Source organism: Hirundo rustica, chromosome 8, assembly GCF_015227805.2.
Source record: "Hirundo rustica isolate bHirRus1 chromosome 8, bHirRus1.pri.v3, whole genome shotgun sequence".
NCBI classification, from domain to species: Eukaryota; Metazoa; Chordata; class Aves; order Passeriformes; family Hirundinidae; genus Hirundo; species Hirundo rustica.
The window spans coordinates 8,990,929-9,011,604 of NC_053457.1; the positions used below are offsets into that span (position 1 = coordinate 8,990,929).

Consider the following 20,676-nt stretch of genomic DNA (forward strand, 5'->3'; position numbering starts at 1 on the left):
GCCATATCCCTGTCTTTAAGGACACTCAGCAACCTCAACCAAGCACATTCATATTGTATTAAACTTATGTCCTGTTTATTTCTACTGATTTCCCATCTTTCATGCTGAACTCCAGGAATCTAATCTGTATTTTGTTCCCCAGCACAAGGAAGTAAGTGTTAAGCATGCCTGCTAGCAGCATTGATTCACCCAATGTGCCCTCAGATTGGTAACTTGGATATTAAAAGAACAGAACTTCAAAATTCATCTGGACAAAGTGCTGAAGGGTAAGCTCTGATCTGCTCCAGGCCATACTCGTGTGTTTCCTTGATGACAGACAAGGTTTAGACTGTTTCCAACAGGAAGCCCCTCACCAAAGCAACAGCTCTCCTAACTCAGTTGGGATCCACACCTGTACTGTAGGTGTTTGTTGCCTGAGCCTGCACACTGCAAACTCTCTCTTCATCAGGTAGAAGACTGGAAAAGGCAGAACTGCCAGAATGTCCCTGCTGCTGGTACCCAGTGTGGGCAGATGGAGCAAACTGGTGTGGCTCCAGCAAACCTGGTCTCTGCAGGAGACACTTGAGAAGGTGCAAGACAAGTACAGATCTCCTTTCCCTCTGCTCATGTTTCATTGTACTTAGACATGTTACAAACAACATTTACCATTCTGCTTGTTGGCAAGTTATGACTCAGGAGATTTCAGCACATTCCATCCTAGAGAACAGGGATTACTATCAGATCTTTTCACTGACAAGATAAGCAGCCAGTCTCCCAGGAAACAGATCTATTCCACAAGATGTTGAAGAGGACAGCTTTGACTTCTATCAGCAGCTACTCGCTTGTTCAAGTATTGGTTACACGTTTATGCTGACAATTAACATGCCCTGCTGTTCTGGACCCCAACTCATCTTTCTCATTAGATCCTGACACAACTCAACACTCCAGACTTGTCTCACAATGGCTGTGGCTGCCACTGGGTTTCTCTGCTCTTCCTGCACTAGTCCTGTGGGATTGGTGAGGCCACTTTCCACACCTGCCTTGCTGTCATCCTCAGCTTCTGGCTCACCTATGTTGCAGAACAGTCTATTATTACTGCTCCCTGACAGCAATCTCTCTTTTGAACAAAACAGGAAGCTTAAATTTAGCCTAAAATAAAACCAAACACCAGTTTGGAAATAAATAAGGTGAACTGGAAAAGTCATTGATGAAGACAGTTCCCTCTCCCAGGTCCTTCTTCAAGCTCCATTAAGAAAGCATAAAATACAAGCTCTCATATATCTTAGGTACAGAACAATTCAGACAACTGGCCCATAAAAGCAACACTTCAGAAAACATAAGATCAAGCTTCTCTGCAGCTTCCTTTACACATCTCCTGTCTGGAAACCTGCTGCATGCCCCTAGCACCTTCCACAATGAGTCAGATTCAGTCATCACTAAGAAACAGAATTAGCAGTGAAGGCAAAGATATTCATGCAGTGCAATTTACAACCAGGCATCTGTCTGTGCATGAATTAGTATTTTCCTTAATTATCTGTAATAGGAAATCCCGAGATTCTCAGCTGGCCCCGTCAGTCAATATTAACTACAGACTTGGAAAATGATACAAAAATAGAAAGGAAATTGACTCCTGCAGAAGCTGCAGTAGCACTTTACAAGGAATGCAAATAGAACTTCACTGGGAACCGTTTCACTATTGGCATGGTTGGTCCCACTCCGCTGCAGTTTGCCAACACATCACACGACACAATACAGTGTGACATTGAGTTAACTTGCAGCTCTCGCATAGTGCAAAGAGACTCCCAGAGACAGAAACACTGATGAAAGCAGCAAGTCCAGAGCAACATGTGATGGTTACCCATCTATGCTCACCTTTCAATGTGCAATGGTTTGCCTTTTCAAAATTCCGACAATTTGACCATGAAGGTGATGTAGTCCCGCAGAGAACCGTGTAAGGCATACTCCTGGTTTTGCTTGGTTGAGGAAATTCTGTAGCTGCTGTACTTTAACCACAGGAGATCTATTGTTCCTTCTGTCAGACCTGGCTGGCTAATAGCCAGTCACTTACTACAAAAGATGTAACCTGCACCTAGGAAGCAGAGACTCCAGGGACTTGGCGTGGGGTAGGATTGTCACTCTGATATTAGGTGGTCTCACTTAAGGCTTCAGTGTACCACTGGCACAGACATTCCTCAGACTGTCTGTGTGACAGAGTCCATCTGCAGTTGCACTGGTTCGAGAGCTCCAGTTATCAAATACAGCAACTGCAGACATGGTCTGCAGACTTCCAGGTCAGCCAAGCATACTAATCCTGGCCAGGTGGCAGCTATAGGAGACAGGACACAGAGCATCTTGCTGAGTGTCAGTCCTCCTGCACGGTCACAGCTGTAACCATCCTGGAGACAGGGAGTGAAAAGTGGCAAACCACACACTTCTCCATCACTCTTACACAAAAAGAAAGCATGCAATCTTTCCCATCACCATTCTTCACTCGGTCTGCCTCATCTGCTCCCTGTGCCTCTGGCATTCCACATCCATCTCTCTTTACCACATTTGTTCTCTTCCTTTCCTAATTCCCCTGTATTTCCCACCTTGGCTTCCCTGACATGTTGAAGAGCAGAACTGATGGCACACAAAAGCACTCAGGCTATGTCTCCATCACTGTATTTAGCTTTGATCCAGCTAGATATAACTGTGCTCTTGGCTAAATCTGCAGAAAGTTTAGGTTTTTCTAAGGTACCGGGGTTTAGTTTCTTTAAAGGGAAGCGAGCACAAACATGAATGAATAAATAAACTAGACTAAAGGCTTTATTAGTCCTCACACAGCAGCAAAAGACTGGCCCAATGCACAGCACCACACAGCCCACACTATCAGATTTCTTTGCTTCATACAAGCCAGTAATTTGAATCAAACTTACACTTTCTTAACAGCCAACAATCCTCAGGGATTCATCACCACATATCTGCAACTTACTCAAACATTACTTTACACTTAACAAAAAAAATATACATTTCATAACAATACATTCCCATGTTCATCTAAAAAAGGGATTTTTTTCACCTCCAGAAGACTCCCACAAATATTTGATTTTTCTTTCAGGAGAGGAGTTCACTCAAGTAATTATGTTTCAAAAGAGAGCACAGTTAATCTTCTTGTAGAGAGCTGCATATACAGTCAATTACTTATTAACAGTGCATTGTGTCATACTGACTCTGAATATCTAAATCCACTGCTTGCTCCCAACCTCTTCTGTTATATAACTTGTGGCTTGGAAAACGTCCATGTAGGTCCTGTCATAAATCCATAACAGCCCCAAATATCAGTGAGAATGATTTCTGTTGAGTAGGTTTGAATGGCTCTGCTTGTTATACAAGTGTACCTAAGAGCTGCCCAGTAAACAGGACTTGATGGGCCAGAGTATTACCCCTTCCACTGTTTGCAAGTGTCCACCCTTATGCAAAAGCCTATGCCTATTTAATATTTACTTACAATGGATAGCTTACAATGCATCAGTAATTAGGGACCACTTAAGATAGACATAGATCTAAAGGTTTTTCTACACACACAAACTTTCTTCATTCAGATTTAAAAAGCTATGAAAACAAGAGACTTGCTTTTAGCTTCAGTTCCAAAGCTTTTAAGTCCCAAACACTTTAAAAAAAAAGCTCCTAGCCAAAGTTAATAGCCAAGTCATCATTCCTTCTCAGGTGTTTTATTGTTTATCTTTTATACTCCTTGAGAAAAACCTTCAACACAGCAACCTAAAGTCCTACCAGACAAAGAAGCTGCATCTCTCCTGTGTATGACTTTTTCCCTGTGGGAGCAGGTCTGGTCCTTCTGATGCAGTCATGACAGAGCATGAGACATTAACTCACACAGAGCATTGGGGACTGAAAGCATGAGAAGAGAAGCCAGGTCCTGCTCTGCCAAGGGCTGTTGGTGTCACACCAGGGACCACAGAAGCAGAATTTAAAGCTTTCTGAGAGCAGGTGAGGAGATCATTCACAGACTGTGGCCCAAGGTAAACACCAAGGCCTTTAAAGGGTTGAAGAAAGGCACTAAGGAAGGCAGAGAACAGTACAAAGACTGAGTGCAAAGGAATATCCTTTGAGAAACACTAGCCTGACGTACTGGAAAAAATGGTGATTTAGGTTGAACATTAATTCCTATGTCCATGGCTCCATGACAGATTACACATCATATAAAAAAAGCACATAAAACATTGTTGAAAAAAAATCAGCATCTTGCCAGGCAAAAGTGATTTAACAACAAACTGCAGACAACTCGTAAGAAGAAGGCTATTAAAACTGCAGAAGTAAGGGAGGGAAAAGTAATTTTCCTGCCTAATGGGAGGGTGCTCCTCCATATTGATGGAGGAGAAACATACTTGATACATTAGTCCTACAATAAAATCAAATTCTTATGTCTCACTAAGAGGATATAATTTTCCTTCCTTGCCTTTTCTTGAATATCTGGTAGTCAGATAGGGTTGACCAAATCACTTTAAATATTGTCTCTAACAACACCTATGATGTCCAGCATTATTATCTAAGATGGTTAGAAAATAGGCTCCCGATGCCATAAACATCGGGTCTGCTTTACATAATCATGCTGTTGAGGCAACTTCTGCTGCCATAGTCCCCACCTGTCCTGCTGCAGCCTCAGAGCCCTCCAGGCACTTATAACCAGGAGCTGTAGTTCTACGTCCAGCAGGGTCATCCCTCAGCAAATTCACACCCACAAACACACAATTTACTCCTGACTTCCTCTTTAGTAGCAGCCATAATGCAGAAAGAATTTCCATCTTTCTTTCCAGAATAACGTAGCTTTCTGTGCAAGCAAGGACAGGCAGGCCTTCTAGACAAAGCTGGCAGCCTCTATTTTTGGTATAGACTTTCTGAATAGCTTTACATGATTCTTAATTCATGTCCAACTTCTGAGCTACAAGGAAGAGGTGTTACTTATTTCTTCCTACTTTTTTTTTTTTTCTTCTGTGTGGTTTTAGAGGGGACAAAACCCCCTTTCTTGACACTCTTAGAACAGAAACATCTTGCCCCTTGCAGATTTTACAGCTTCCCACTCAAAAGAGCTCATTCTGTGGTGAGAAGTGCTGCACTGGGGAAAAGGGAATGTTATTGCTTCCCTTTATGAGAAGAGCATCTGGCATAGCAAGCCTTCCTCATGAACTGTAGTAGGACTTGACCAATACAACCAGAGTGGTCACACTGGAGTTGCAGTTTGGCCCATAGTGCACCATAACAAACCTTTTATCTTCACACACTTTTAAGATAAGACAAAGTTAAAATGCCCACAGAACAATCCAGTGCCATACAGATTATTCTACCATTATTATACTCCTGGGATTCAACAACAGCAGCTATAGCAAACACCAAATAAAGTAGAAATCCTCACTAAAGTAATTACCTTATAATTGCTTTCTGAAACAGCAAAAAGAGCCAAAACTCCTCTGACTGCAGAGCAACTAGGAAGAAAACTACAGGTAATTTAGTGGACATACCTAAAGAGGCCAAAACAGAGCATTACCAGCACTTTTATTTAGCCTCAATCAGCTTCCTGTATTATTTTTACTGTGCTTCATTTTCAGTTTCTCTAAATTAGCTCATTACACAGGAAGGAAGAACCATACCTTTAAGATGCAATATGACAACATATTACATAAATAACAAACTGCAGGGACAGCCCAAAGAACAGTATGAGAAAAAGCAAAAAAACTTCTGCAAGCTATGAAGCACTACCAGCAGCAGCACTTAGAAGAAAGAGCACATCACATAGAAACATAGTCAAAAAAAGCCACGTAGCCTCAGACCTGAGTTTAAGTAGCACTCCTGGGCCAATAGGCTGAGTGTGTGGGTGGGAGTCTCAGATGAGGTCAATTAGGGTCATTAAGGCCCTGTCACTCAGGGCTGACACATTTTCATTCATCTTAAGCAGGAAAAAAAAAAATGCAACACAAATCTTCAGAGAATTCTCAGCCAAGCAAATGCTGCATTTGTACAGACCTAGGAAATATTTGAGGAAATACAGTGTCTCAAACAGATATCACAGGCCCCATTGCTCTTACAATTTAATTTTCAAGTGATTATTGGCACAGCCGGCTCTGCACATGACTTGTGCCTACACAGCATGTGATCACATTCCTCATAGCCTTGTGACAGCTCAAAACATTTTCCTTTGCCTATGCTCACTTGCATCAATTTGGTTTACTGTTCTGTAAACAGCAGGAGCCCCACACTATCAGCTTTGAATCCATGTGGCCAGTTCTCTTTCCCTCCAACTGCTATTTTAAATAATATCCCAAAGTGCCTTGCAGAACACGGTACATGTGTACCTTCCCGACATCAGGGATCTTTGTGTACCTAACATCAGGGCATCCCAGACTACAAGGTGGTGCAGATTCTTGACCATTATCCCCGTATATTTTCCTGTGTTGTTATTATTTTTAGCTCCCTATACCATATGCTATTTTGCCATGCAGAGAAGCTAAAAGTGGTAAAAGAAGGCATGGAAGAAAGTGCAGCACCACAATTAGAACAGTTAACACTACTGAAAAGTACTGCTCAACAGCAGCAACTTGATGGGAAGGAAGTGTTACAGTGACATCTCCATTCTGCTTCCACCACCCCAACTATCACCTCTGCTTGGTGCTTATTGTACGGTGTTGACATGTCCTCTGTTCTCTCCTTGATTCAGAGCATTCTTTTGCTCTGTTGATAAAATGAAGGGGAAGCATGAACAGCCTCATGCCTATCTGATCTGACAGCTTGTTAAAGTCCAAGTTAAAGAGAGCAAAGGAGAGGCTGAAAATCACTTGAGTATTATCCACATCAGGAACTTAAAGAGAAACCACTGTGAATTTAAAAGCAGGATGAGAAACACTTGGGGATCTAATTTAAACTCGTGTGATCATACTGCAATCTTGAAAAAGATGCCTTCTTTTTTACTTTTTACCTTGGTGAGTATGGCAAGAAAAGGTAAAAAACGAGCTATAAATGTGAGCAAACCAGCTGCTTTCAGGGGAGCAAGAGTGTTTTCACAAGAACCTGGTGTGAGCTAACAGGCCCTAATTGCCCTGACCAGTCTCATCTGCTGCCACCCCTCCTGATGAGGAGCCCTATTTAGCTCAGCCCTGGATACTCTTCTCTTTTTTCTCTGCAGGAATGCTGCTGGGCAGCAGCTCTAGCCCTGCTGTGTCCTGGGTCTTTTTGGTCTTTAGCTCTGGTTTCTCAACTTGACTGTAAAGCTGCTCCCCGAGTTGTCTTGCCCTTATTATCCTTAGCAAGTCATATTCTGTAGTTATTTCCCAACATTGTCCATGGGAGTGTGCCTAAGGATTGGGACTCCCAGCTGCTCTCTCTTGACCTGGCAGTTTCTCAGGTAAGTGGGGCTGGACCCTGGCTGGTGGAGGTCTGTGTTCTGGTTGTGCTGCTGTGTCTGGTTTCCAGTGCTGGCCTTCAGTGTTTTCTCATATAGGGCTCACTGAAAATCGTATTTTTGAGTATTCCTTCTGTTCTTTTACATTTGTAAATGAGTAGTATTAACTTGATAAGGCTTTTATGAATGGGCTTAATTCAATTACACTTCTATTGGTGAATCCTGTCTAAAAACATTTTATGTGAAAAGACCTTCATCCTGTAATCCTTCCTCCTAGAGAACTTTGAAAAGTAGTTCAGACTATTGTAGTCAGCTTTTTTTAGATGTACTAAGTCAATTTTCATTTAAAGCCTCATATTCAATTCTTTTAATAATATATTAGCAGAGCATTCTTCTATTTATATCTGTCAAGCTCTGGTTTGTGTTAGAGATCACTGTTGTATAAACTGCAGTGATTCTTATGTGCAATACAAATTGATGTTAATTGTTTCCCTAGAGATAGAATATTAATTCTGTAAGAGCTTAAAGCAAGGGCATTTGATATTAAGTGATAAGTAAATAAACAATTTCATTATTCCTGGTATGCACCAAACCAAAATTCTCAGCATTTCCTTTGATGCTTCAACTTTCCAAGACTGGGAGAAGTAAGCTTTCACTGAGTTAGTCAACAATTCTGAATTTCAGGGTTGAGATGAAGGTAATAGGAGTCATGAAGTGTGTACAAGCCTTCTCAATTTATAATTCTAAGTAGGAATCTCTGATATATGTTATCTTGTGTTGACTTTTTACATGTAAAAATTGCTTCTGGCAGACACAGCTGAGAATTATTTCTACTGTTTAAGCTAAAGTTGTTCTTGCAACAAAGGCCTGTCTAGGAAAGGCTCTTCATGTTCAAACTTAATTTTTCATTAACTGGTCTCTCTTGTATGGCTCTAGTCTTGTGACAGTGCCCCAGGATCCTTGACAGACTAACTGCTGCTGGTTTTGCTCATTAAAATTTGCATGTGAAATTGGCCAGTTCTGTAGTATGTTATGAGCAGGAATTTGATGTTTGCTGTGATTTATAGCAATAGTTCTCAGTCTTTCTCTAATGCCCCAGACTATTCACTTCTGCAGCTCCCAGGTGAGGAGCTTCCTTACAAAGTGAGTTCCTCATGGATGGTTTATGTTTCAGATACTTTGTTCTAGCTCTCCTGATCATTGCTCTCAGAATCTTTTCTCCAATATCTAAGAAGTTGTTTTCCTGCTGCTTTTTCCTCCTGCTATAGTCAAATTGATAAGATGGCTAGAAAAACAATACAATATTTTTTCATAATACTTGAACAATTTTCAGCCACACTAGAGCATGTAGCCTGAAGTAACAAAAAGAGTAAAGGCTTCTCTTAAAATTGAATATACTAGTGATCTATGTAGCGATTAATCAGAATCTGATCGATAATATAACTTAATCATATTCAGGCACAGCGGAAAAGTCAAGGTTTAGCTTGCTTTTCAAGCACTGAGACTTGCTTAGACCAAATGGTAGTAGGAGAATAAAGTGGTGTACAACTGAGACTCTATTAAACATTACTACTAAAGCAGAAACAAGGGAGAGAAGTTTGAGAAACATTTTTCTTTTGTGTCTTTCATCGCAACTGATAACTAAGAAAGAAGTCCTTCTAAAGACTTGAGCTCTTTGCTAAAACATGCTTTCCTCTATTATATCAGGAAGTCTTTCTTGGAGTTACCATTTCACTAAAAAAAAAAAAAAAAAAAATCCTATAATGTAACAAATACATACTGGGTATCCTGCTGCAGAAGAGATGGAAAAATGGCCCTATAGTTTTGTCGTGTGATAAAATAGGTTGTAAGTAAAGGTATTGCCTTGTCAATACTTTCATGTAAAGAAAAATCAGTAATTATTCAAATGAAACTGTACCTAAAGCCATCAAAATTAGCCCTCTTCCTTCACGTACAGCAAGCTGTTGCCCATCCCTCCTGTGTAAGACCCTGCTTGCTAAGACACAGTTAATTGCCTGTGAAGCAGATATGGAACTTTAGCAGCTGCCTCTGGCTGGAGCCTGTGTCTTATCTCAGAAGGTAGTTAATCTTTCTGTGATTGCGTTAGCTGGAACAATGTAATCAAATGAAGGAACAAAACCTTGTTTCATTGTTTAGGGTTCAATAGACTGCATTAGGTTGCAAAACAAATTCTAAAGTAGTTTGCCGAACTCACCTTAATGCTATTGTTTTAAAGAAAGTACTCCTGACCTCGTTTTCTAACTTCTAAAACCAGATTTATGCTGTTCTTGAACTAATGAACAAATAACCAGGTCAATGTCTATTTAATAGAACAACTGTATCTATAAAATTGATTCTATATAGTGATATTCTGATAGTACAGGTCACGGACTTCTTTTAAACTGTCGATTATTATTTAGAATAAGCATAGGCTTTTCCAAATTTTATTAATTTAACTAGTGAATTATATGCAGTGACATGCAGTAGTGAGCCTTTCTTCCATTGGGGGAAAGGCACATTTCCTTGCTTCCATCTTTTCATTAAGTAATGTCATCCTCCTCAAAGGGAGGCTTCCTTCACTAACTAAAAAAAATGCCCCCAAGTCTGCACCAAATATTTGAGTGAAAGCTTTTTAAAGGTCTTGTTTTAAAAAGTCTGTGTATTTGTTAGACTGCTGGATGTGCAAAGAACTCTTGGACACAGAATTAGAGTGGGACTGGCCAATGTGGAACTCAGAGTTGTTCCAAGCAATAACAATCCCACAATAATTTGCTGTAGATATGGTTCCCTGTTAAGAAAAAGAGCTTACTTTTGTGCTTTTGCATTTTCCCATAAAATTGTTCTTATTTGAAGACTGAAGGATGGGGAAATCAAAAAAAGGATAAGTAAGAGAATGGAATGAATGACAGACACAACTTGGGAGAAAAGAAAGGAATGAAGTGTGAGAAGAAAAAGAAAGATTGGTGTGAGAAGAACAGAGTAAGGTGAAAAAGGTGACAAAAGAAATACTTCATCACCAAGGCAATATTTATAGTGGAACAAGAACAGCATAAGCTGGGTAAATGAACTATTGCTTGAACTATCAAGCTTTCACAGAACACCATTTAAATAGTAATGAGTGTAATATTAGGAGGCTATCTTACTGTTAATTTCTTCCAGTTACACTCAATTTTTTCCAGCAGGACTCCAACCCCTAGGATGACATCTTCTACACTGATAGATCAGTGTGTACAATCCTATATAAAGTTATTCTTCTCTTCCTATACAAACTTCTGAAAGAGCCCAACCCCTCTAATGTCTACTATTATGGGATTTACCATGTGTTCAGGAGCTGGAGCTCTGAGAACTGCGAACACACCCCAGAGTTTTGCTTTTAGCAGTGTGTGCCTTACCCTAACACAGTGGACTCTGGTCAGACCTGTAGGAATTGAATGTTCTTGACTTTTCACTTATTTAGCAAGGCTATGTGTTCATTAGTGAGATTAGCATAATGTTATTTACTTTTCTGGACAACAAAAGGACTGTTAAAGGTAGTTATGCCTTAATCTACCACATACATAAACAAAATTAAAATCAGTGTGACTTAGCATGTGCTTTAGTTTCAGTTACCACAAGCTGTATAGCAGTGTTAGTTTTGATAGAGGTTAAGCGATCCCAGTTATAGTATTACACTGGTTCTTACAGACCTTCTGCAAGCTTTTTACATCTCTTTTCATCTATATCTATAAACTTGCCAGATATTTGAAAATGGTTTTATTAATAGAATTTACTTTGGCTGTGATTCAACCTAATTTACTATTTCCAGATAGTTTAGTTTTTAACTTGCCTTTCAAGGAAGTGACAGCTTCTAGGCACAAAATGAAAAGGACCAAAGGGATAAAACAAAGGGAAGAAAACTAGTAGTGGGGCTTGAAAGTAATTAGTCTTTAGAGTAAGGAGGGAAGTAACATGATCAGCATTTGCATTAAATTTTGGAAGTCTCAAATGTCTGCTGGTTGCTTTAAAAAAATATTTGATACAGAATTTCAGAATTTATTTTTTCCAGAAAACTGTCTTTGCTTTTCCTCTTTTGTGGGTGGTGGCAATGAGAAAGATACCTCTTCCCTTTCTCTTTGTGAGCTCTTCATTATTAGGAATATCAGTCTTTTGGTGAGCAAAACCTGCAAGAGACATTTTCCATCTGCTTTAGGCGTTCAAAGGCCATTCCAGTCTGAGTACATCTGCTCTTCAGAGGAGTTCCTTTTGGGAAGAGATAATTCCTGTGACAGACTTGCTGTATGAATTTGTAATCCTCTCACTTAATATTATGTCAGAACCATTAGTAAGAACAAAATATTTCATGTTAATAAGTATTCCTTATACAAGTTACCTTTGGTTTGTCTTATTGGACTTATAACAGCCCTTGCAGCTCTTTTCTTCTATCTAAAGAATAAGAAAAATCCTGCAACAAAATATTCCTGTTATGGAATAGCCTTTTCTTCTAGATAAAGTAGATAAAAGTATTTTGCTTTTCACATACCTAAAGGGGAAGATAGCAATATGGCACAATCACTGCATTTCATTACTTCCCATATTAACTTCTGGTGCTAGTTAGTGCTTTACTAAAAAGTTCTTTAATTGTTGTCCTTTAGCAAAAGACAGTTCAGCTAGTCATTTTTTCCTGATGTAACCTGAAAAAACCCTGAATATCCTCTCAAAACCTTTTTGAAACAAAGATATTTTTAGTTTAGAAGTTCCAGGCAAAAAATATTGAAAGGGACCTATCAAGAGGCTTATTTTGACAGTTCTTCTCTTGGAAAAAAAGAAATCAATTTGCTTTTCATATCACTTAAAGATATAATATTGGGTTTTGCACAGGAGAGACTGTCCGTTCTCTGACTAGGGCTAATGTCCATGTTAATGCAGGTTGCTTTTAGTAAGTAAGCTTTCCACACCACTAATGACTTCTCAGTTCCATTAGTCTGCTATGTATTGTTGATTTCAGACATTATTGATTAATGCTGTAAATAGATTTATTTCTGTTCCTAGAGAGCAAAGGATTGGCACCTCTGTTAGAGGAATGGTATCTTACTGCTTGCTTTGGTCAGTTCCATGCTGACCCCTTCCCTTCCTCTGCTCTCGTCTGTCCCCTTTATTACGCTTTTTCTAATACTTAGTTAAATGTTAGGTGCTTTCCATCTACTTTTTCTGTATGAGAAATTTGCGCTAAACTTTGGGAAGGATAAGGTAGTACAGGAATGGGAACCTCATGCACTTGCAGCAGTGGTTTTTTCAGCATTAACAGGGTGCTGTTTTGTGTGTGCTGCTCCTTCCAGAGCCTGACTCTGCCCATGGCTGCTCCTGCCCCCAGGGAGCTGGCACTGCTGCTGGCACTGTGCAGGCTCTTCAGGCATCGGGGCAGCTCCTTGTCCACCAGTCCCAGGCCCCAGGTTCTCTGGAGTGCCCAGGTACATGGGACAGCTTGGTGCTGGATTTCTCACAATTCATCCAGGGCAATACAGTGCACTTTGGATTTGTGACCAAGCCCCATAAACCCAGATCCAGCTCTCCAATCTCTTGAATTCAAAGACTATGAACTTTGGCTCCTTTTATCTTTTTAACTAGTAACTTATTACACTGCATGTGTTCTAGCTATCATTTAGTCTGCACTTCTGAATTCCTCTGCATGTTGAATACCTAAACTTCAGTCATCAGCACCTCTGCTCAGTACAAGTTATATATCTTTGGCTGCTTTCTGCATACTGTCTGATGGCTTCTGCCCCTGGAGACTACAGACATTCTACTCTTTAGTAGAGTATATGGCTCAACACCTGCACTTTAAAGTCCCTCACTGTTTCTGATACGCTGCTCTAATAATTTGCGTTCGTATTTTGCTGTCAGCATCGATAATTTACACTGTATTTCAAAGTCAGGGGTTTTAAGTACTTTAATGTGTTTTGGTGAAATCTTACTTAATAGCAGGTTATCAAATGTCTGTGGGATTCAGTCAGTCAAGTCAAATCTCATTTTTTTAGAATGTACCACCTCCATCACCTGTGGAACAAAACCACAAACATCACGTGCCTTTGTAAATTAAGAATTAGGACTTTCATATAAAACTTAGTGCAGGTGATTGTAAAATAAGAGTTTCAGAAGTTTTAGATGTACCTGGTTTCACCTGTCTGGGTGCTGTTTTTCTGTTAGACCTGTCACCTAATAGCCATTGTTTTTCTGCAAGGAGACAGAGGGAAGTACTCTGTATTAAGTGGAGCAGAAAGTTCCTTAGCTGGGGACAGGTGGTTAAAAAAGTTTTCATTCCTGTGAAGGAAAAATATTTAAATTCATTTAAATAAGCTGAGTAATTTCTATCTTTTGGTAAATAAATAAGTTGTATCCTGAATTTAAACAGTATCAACCTTCTGCCTCATGCAATTCTAATTATAAGAAAACGAATTGCAAATGATTCCTCAGAATTTAGTTACGTAAATACCCTGCACAAAAGATCATTGGCACCTTTGACTGCTATATATGTATTTTCAGAAAAGTACCTCAAGTGACCTCACAATAAATACATAGGTCAAGTTCCAGAACCAGGGTTCCAAAATGCATATGCACAGATAATCATTAAAGAACTAAAATACTCATCTTCCCATGAGTGGATGTTTCTCAGATATCCATAACTCGACTGGCTACCAAAAATTAAGAGCTTGCTCCCAGTGGAATAATTGGAGAATGAAAAATAGTCTCTCTGAAGTCTCCCCTTCTTTATTTTTCTATGGTCAGTGAATCATGATGAGTCTTTTACTGCTATAATATCAATAAGCAAAGATAAGAAATTCAGAAGCACCAGAAAAGTACAAGAAAAGCCTGAGAAGCAGCAGTGATTAGAAACTATTCCCAGCATAGTTGACTGTTTGTTGCATTACTACGTTAGATTTTCAGTTTGATTCAGCCTCTCCATTCTTAGGCCTACTTCTAATACAAAAACCATGTCCCTAAATCTTCAGGTGGTCTGGGTACTTCAGTTGCAGGCACTTATCTGGAATGTGAATCTCAACTCTGAATATCAAACCTTGAAAAGCTGAGCTTTTAATAAGACTGTCTGGGATATTAAAAAAAAAAAATAAAATGTTTCATTAAAATTGGTGAAGCAAGAATTCATTTTAAGAGGAATAATTTCTCTTCCAATAATTAGAAGAAAGGAAGGAAAGGGAGCTTGGGTCTCAGCTGGTTCATTCTGGCAACTCTTTTGAAAGGCACTTGCAAATCATAAAGAGAGTTGTAAAGCTGAACTGAAAACTGGGTTTGTAGTATGACTGTGTTTTAAATTATACAAAGCTTCCCGAGAGAGGCTGTGTTAGCTTTCAGATTTCTGTGCTTGTGCTCAAGCTAAAGAGCAATTTAGCTTGGACCAAAATAACTTCATGGTTCAGACTGCAGCCTTTCTTTTCCCCGACTTTTACATTGACAATTTGAAACTACATTCCTACCTACATCCTGAATCCTTTTACAAACCCACAAAAGCCCCATCAATGTCTGAGTTAGATCACTCAAATACAGGTTGAGAAGCACAGATTTGCTGAGCTGCATGCTGTTTGAGGCTGAAAGAGTATTTTAGGGAAATCTCTCCATAGTCTTGCACTCTTTCCTGGCATGCTGCTTTCAGTCACAGGATATGGGGTTGGACACACCTTTGGACAGACTCAGAATGGCCATTCTCATACTTTACTGTTTATGCTCAGAAAATAGTTTGAATTTCTTTGGTATTGAACTTAAAAACGCTGCTATGAGGGGTTGTCTATGGAATAACCAACCATTATCATTGTTGCCTTGCTGTTTGCAATATTCTAGAGCAGACTGAGATCTCTGCAGTTGTCTAATTATGCTTAACAAGTTCTGATGGTTGCCCAAGGATGTTTCTCTCTGAACTGCTAGAAAAACAGCCCTGCTCTCTCACTCTAAAAGAAATCCAAGAAAGTAACTGTGCCACAAGTCAATGAATTTAAAAACAGAGACTTTGTGGGCTTTTGAGTATGTCCACGGTCAGGAATATAACAGCAAAAATTTGTCCTGATTGCACAGTTAGGATCTTTTGAGCTTCATGTAAATTTGTGAAGACAAAAGTGATTAATTCTGTTTATCGCTTCTCCCTGACTATCAGTTACCATAAATGAACGCTAAAAAAGTAGCATTTTCACCTCTCGAGTCAAAGGCAGCAGCAATGCATTTGTTTAGTAAGATATATGTGTATTAAGGGCGAAGACGTAGCCTTTTGGCTGGATAGAGTTTTGTTATGGTGGAGGGAACAAGAGAGGATAAGAATAATTATTAAATTTCATTTTGTAGCTGAAGTTGCAAGAAGGGGTAAAAACACACAAAGAAAATGTTTGAGACCAGGGAGAAATGCCTCTTAAATGTCCATTTTTTGTCGCGGTGTTCTGTGGTCTTAAGTCTTATTACTGGAACTCTGCGTAGAAAGGAACACATTAATTTTTCTCCTGTGGAAAAGAAGTAGCTGAGTCATTCACTTGGAAGGGAGATAAGGCCTGTCTTAATCAGATATTCCTCATGATGAATCCACTTGCTTATTACACAGGGAGAGGTCAGTCACTCCCTACTGGTGGCATCCCTAACTTTCAGTTTGTACAAGAAGGAAATTTTATAATGGTGTGCAAAATCACTCAGGTATCCTGGGGACTCAAGCCCATGTGCAATTCTATACGTTGTTAATGTGTTTTCTTTTTTCAAGCGCATTTGTAGCCATCTGAAAGAGTGCAGTGCCCAGCTTTTCCAATCACATACATGAATTTCAGGATATTATTTCAGTGAAAATTTCTTACAGTAAGTAAGGATGACATGTTTGTCTGTTTCACTGCTGAGCAGCAAAATTATCACCCAATTATGTTTTTGTGGTTTGCAACATCATCTGCAAGTCATGAGCAGGAATGCCAGTTCTGAAGGGAGTGGGCAGAATCATAAAACTAAAGTAAGAAACTGCAGTTTGACTTTCTGAGGATTGGCGCCAGTGTTTATCACTTCATACAGGTTTGCTTTTGAGATGCTTGTTTATTCAGAATGCTTACTCTTTTGTTTTTTAAACTCTGAAAACCATTTGCAGCTGCCCATGCTTTTATTAAAACAGAACACTGACATTTTCTTGAATTATTCACAAGTTCACCAAAAAAATTAAGCAGAGTATATCTGTTAAGCAAATTCATGGCATTACCAGAAAATGGAAGTCCTACTGCATTTGTATTGCTCTAATACTCCATAGGCAAGTAAAAACACCTTCTCAGCATAGAATAAAAAGTGTCTGCTCCAAAGAGCTTGTTATCAAAGTACAGGGGAACAAGACATGGAGGTGTACTGGCAGGAGAGGGGCAGATAAAATCAGACACTGTGGATCAGTGGTGTCAACACGGCCAGCAGGCTGTGTGTGCCTGCAGCCCAGCTATTGTCAATGCCACTGCCACCAGCATGGAGACTAGCAAACCATGGAAGCATGGTGTTCAGGGAATGATGGAAATGGGGACCACTGGGTGACAGGATGAAAGAGCTGGCAAGCCAGAGCTGTCTGAAAGATGATAATTAAGCTGGAGACAGAGAATCTATCAAGGCTTTTAAAAGTGAAAATCAGAATATGTATCTGATTTGAGAGAAAAGGTTGGAGGGTTGTCAAAGAAGGGGATGCAGGGCAACAACAGAAAGGAGCTGGGAGAGGATAGGATCAAAATGAAAAGGGCTTAGACTCAGCTGAACACAGTGCACTTGTACACTTGCATCCTGTGTGCATACTTGTGAAAACTGTCCTCTACTTTTGATAAATTAAGGTTGGAGCAAAAGGATGTTGTAGCAACTGGAACAGAAGTCACTCAGGGTCCAGAGAAGGCATTTAGCAGAGAAGGTATTAATAAAGGCCACACAGAGCTAAACAAAGAAGAATGTGTTCATTTAGAGGCCTCATGTGCACACTTGGGTGATACCAGGCTGGATGACAGCCCTAGCAGAAGAGTTTGTAAAGAAACAGACATGTGGCTTTACACTTCTGTGCACTGAGAAGCTCTGATAGTACATCTGCACTGGGTTCTGCTCTAGTGTAACATTAGATCTGTCTGGTTTCAGACACTGTTCCAAGTTGCAGCAGGGACAAACTCCTCATAATGTCTCTGTTCTCAGTGGCCATTACAGAACCCTGCCCAAATCTTGAACACTGTTGCAGCTGAAGCAGAATTTGGTGCAGGCTTCTGCTGGCCCTCTTGTCTTGTGTAGGACGCTGAAATTTCTTAGACTCAGCTACGATATTCTCTGGCAATTTTAATTTTCACTTGCTCTTCTAATTTTCCTCTTTTAATTTTCACAGGCTCTTTTTAGAAACAATTCAAATATGAGATTTTGAAAATTTAGTGGTGTTAGTGAGTGATCTGTTTCTTCCTTCTCATCCTGCTCCAATTTCTGAAAGCACTGGGCACCGTGCAGTTTAGAGCAGCAAAGCAGGGCATCTGCGATGGCTGGGAGTTGCTGAGCCTTGAAATGCCTGCTTACTGGTGCACCAACAGACTTTTCTCCCAACAGTGGCTTGACAATTGTGGTTTGCTTTTTTTCACCTACAAAACCACTAATGGCATTTCTCGAAACAATAAGATTTCTTTCACAGAGATGTTGTAAGACGAGATGTGTGTGGCAGAAAAAAGTAATTGTATAGCCATCAGGGCAGCAAGTGTATTCTCTGCAGATAATTTGTGGACAGTAGTGCTATTATCTAAGGAGAAAGATGATAATTCTTTAATGCTAAGTGACACCACACTTTGTTTACCCTCTGGTTATCATGAACTATTATTTCTCAAATATCAGGGTTTACCTTTTGGTTGCTGTGTTGTGTAAAAATTGCTTCATACTGTTTCTTTCCTTAATGTAGTCATCAGAGATCTCTCTCCATTACTGTCCTCTGTCTCACCTGGCAAGATATTTCTGCAGCCCCTCCCACAAGAGGCTCAAGTCACTGAGTTCTGTTTATCTCAGAAGTAACTACCACATAAGCAGATGGGAGTAAAAAACCAACAATCAAACACCGAACAGCACCTGTAGTTCTTCCTGTAAGCAGTACAAGCTCTCTGCCAGTGCTGACTAAATCCTGGCACTGCTGTCTGCCACTGGCAGACAGGTGCACTGTGTGCACCTCTAGTGGCAGCCAGCATTTCAGTAGGGGGAAAATGTTTGATACAATTTCTCTGCAATTTTATTTCTCACCCTTTCTCTGCCATCTATCCTCCTCTTATTGGTGTAGTATAGTAGCCGGGAAACACACGATTCTGCTGTATCTCTGCATGAGCAAATCTTTCATAATGCCTGCTTCCAGCAAAAATTACAAAGCAGCTTTGAGACCACCATATGCTGATCCCACACTTCAGCCCACTGTAGGCTGACTAGTCTGTGACAGAGACATGGTTTACTAAGGGGAAGAGAGTAACAAGTGAAATTTTCTTTAGGTTTTGTATCTGATTATTGCCAAAAAGATGGGACATTTTTCTGCAATGATACAGCAACTTTTCAATTGTTTTTTAAATATGCTTTCTCCCTGCCAACAGTAGGCACTAAACCGCATCATCACAATTGGCTTTACTTCACACATGTGAGAAGGTGAGAGCACTTATTTGGGAAATAGAAGTAGGGAAGCTTCCAGCTTAAACTGTTTGAAAAGATCAGTTTGGCTAACCCCAGAGTTCCTTGGAGAAGGGTAGGCTTTGCAAAGAGGTTAAGCCATAGGAGACAGGGAAGGATGAATCTGAGAGCTCACTCCACAAATCAGGGTTAAGAGGCTTTTTTTGGAGGCACTGCAAATCCAACTTGGCTGGTCTTGAGAGCTCTTTGTGCCACTCCTTTGTGTTCAGATTGTGTGAGGAAGGACAAGAGGGACCAAGGTGGGCTGATCTTTTCAAGCTAGCTGGCCTTGAGGCCATAAACCCCCAGAGCAAGCTGGAAACACAGCTGGGGGAACTCAAGCAGAGAAGCTGCTGGATTGTGCCTTGCTGTGGACTTGCAGTCTAATGCTATTTACAGGTCTGCATTCAGACTGTTGGAGAGCTCACTGATAGGATCTTTTCATCTCAGTGGAAAGGATTTTGGTTTTGCTATATATTAGAAAAAATCTTGTGTTGGAAGGGGCTTTTCTAAACCATCCTCTCTGGTCTGACCCTTCTGTACTTGGCCCAGCCCTGGGATTCTCTTTCCCGCTGTGGGGCTAAACAGCCCAGTGTTGGCACTTGCTAGCTACACCCTACAGCCTTGTGTCTTTGCTGCTGACCATAGATCTTGGCTACCCTACAAAATTAGAACTACCCATGAGGTGAATTATTCACTTCTACAGTGCAGTAGAAATCATGTTGATTTGATTTACTGTTTTCTATTTTGTCTATTGATTTTCTGAGGAGTCCCAAGAGTATGCTTCCATGGAAGGCCATACAGAACTTTGTATTCAGTTTAACAATTTTATTTACAAAGGGTCTTCTTGCCTCCTGTCCCCTTGCCAAGTTGCTGCAGGCATGAAGAACTAAATTTAATTTTTATGATTAATAGAGCACACAGAAGATATATATTACACAACTCTCTCTCTGCCTTGTTATTTGGGGTGCCAAAATTGCAGTGCCCTCTCTGAGAACAGCTAAGAAGCGGGAGAGCTCTTCTTTCTTAACAGACCTTAGCTGTTAAAAGGCAAAAAGACCACAGATGGTTGAAACTAGAGTTTTGTGTAAAACGAGCAACCAGTTTTCACCTGTGTATCTAAGCAGATATATTTGTTGCAGGTACCAGTACAAAAACAGCACCCTAAAAATGCTTCTGAAGGAAACATTTTTTCAGAAGTTGCAGCCACTGAGAGGCAATACCAAAGGAGATACCCAGTGTTCACACTATACGGGGGGCTGTGTGGGGAAGGCTGCTGTGGACTCAGATTTTATAGTGCGATTTTACCTTTTGAAAGGCAGATGCTGCAAATGAATGGACACTCAAATGAAAAATCAATAGTTCTTCCCTTTATCCCATCACTTATAGGATTACCTAGCACGTCTAGAGGGCAAGCAGAGCATATTTTGAGCATTGAGAATTGTCTTCCCCAAGATGTTTTCAGGAATTGTCACTATTATTCCCTACATCACAACGCGGGGAAAAAATAAAATCACTCAACTCATTAATAGTACTAAACAACTTTGTTTTGTGCATGCCTCCTTTGTGGTAACTCAAATCCCAGAGCTGAGTCTGCACTCAAAGAAAAGTGGGACTTTATCTTTGCCACTTCTGAGTATTCTGTTCCCCTTGCTGGCCTTGGAAAC

The 20,676-nt window shown here is 40.2% G+C and overlaps 2 protein-coding genes across 17 annotated transcripts in view; one reads left to right on the plus strand and one right to left on the minus strand.

Annotated features, from left to right (window-relative positions):
* Positions 1-20,676, minus strand: part of WAPL (WAPL cohesin release factor) — a 126,817-nt gene that overhangs the window by 73,490 nt on the left and 32,651 nt on the right. The window lies entirely within an intron of this gene.
* The window catches only part of OPN4 (opsin 4), a 40,997-nt gene continuing 27,486 nt past the window's right edge, over positions 7,166-20,676 (plus strand). For all 16 annotated transcript variants that reach the window (XM_040070610.2, XM_040070626.2, XM_040070616.2 and 13 more), the window contains exon 1: positions 7,166-7,375. The gene's annotated coding sequence lies outside the window, so the exon portion shown is untranslated. The remainder of the gene's footprint in view (positions 7,376-20,676) is intronic.